Genomic DNA, 1,026 nt, shown 5'->3' with positions numbered 1-1,026 from the left:
AGAACTAAAAGGATGAACGGAAAATAGGGGTAGGCAAGCTATCCGCATTGAGGGCGCTCCCCAAATTCTACCAAATAGTGCAAATGCACTTTAAATGCTACGAACAACCAAAGTAAGCCTCCGGAGGAGATCCCAGGAAGAGACACCAAACGAACCGAGCAGCAAGGGTAGATGGTTAAAGGTCCACTGTGAGGAGCAATGCTTAGAGAGGAACAAGGCATAGAAAGCAGATTTGAGATAAACTCAAGGAAATGGCAACATGAGACACAAAATGCTAAGAAAGAAAATAGTTGAAATCTAAGTGCTTAAAAAGAAAAACCAAATCACCAACCATGGTGGTTTGGACAAGGAAAAATTGGGGGGAGTTGGAGAACCAACAAACAGGGAGGGGGTGGTAGGGGTAGAGGCGGGGCCGGGGTAGGAAGGAAGAAAGGGGAAGAGGGAAAATGGTGAGGAGGGGTCAACATTGGCCTGCTGCCGATCCCAAGACAAAACAAGGGGCCGACTATTGGAAAATATTAGTATTTTGGTTTATTTGAATGTTTGGTTTTCTGGGCTTAGCCCGTTAGAATTAGGTTTTGTTAGAGATTACGGTTAGTTTGTTATAAATAGGGTGCTTTGTTATTCATTAGAGAAGAAGTTAGTTACAATGTAGTCTCTTAGGGTTTTGTAGCCGTTTTGGCATTCTCGTTTGTTTAATAATATTCTTATTATTTGTTAGTCTTGTTCGTTGCGTACTCTGATATTCAACTTGGTATCAGAGTAGGTTTAATCCTTCGGGATTTAATCTGCTTGGTGGGGTTGGTATTCTGTTTGTCAGTATATATGTATTCTTGTTTTTCTTCGTTGGTTTAGTTTGCAAAAGAAAACAAAAACCTGAACCTTCCCTTCCTCTAGATCCTGCCTCGTCGTCTTGCTGACTGTCCTCAAACCCACATCGCACTGTTGCTGCAAAACCCACTTTTAACCCCGATCCATCATCGTATTTGAATGAAACCCAGAAATCATAGTCTTGGATGCGTGTGC

This window comes from Malus domestica, chromosome 09 (assembly GCF_042453785.1).
Source record: "Malus domestica chromosome 09, GDT2T_hap1".
Lineage (NCBI taxonomy): Eukaryota > Viridiplantae > Streptophyta > Magnoliopsida > Rosales > Rosaceae > Malus > Malus domestica.
This window is presented reverse-complemented; position numbering follows the sequence as displayed.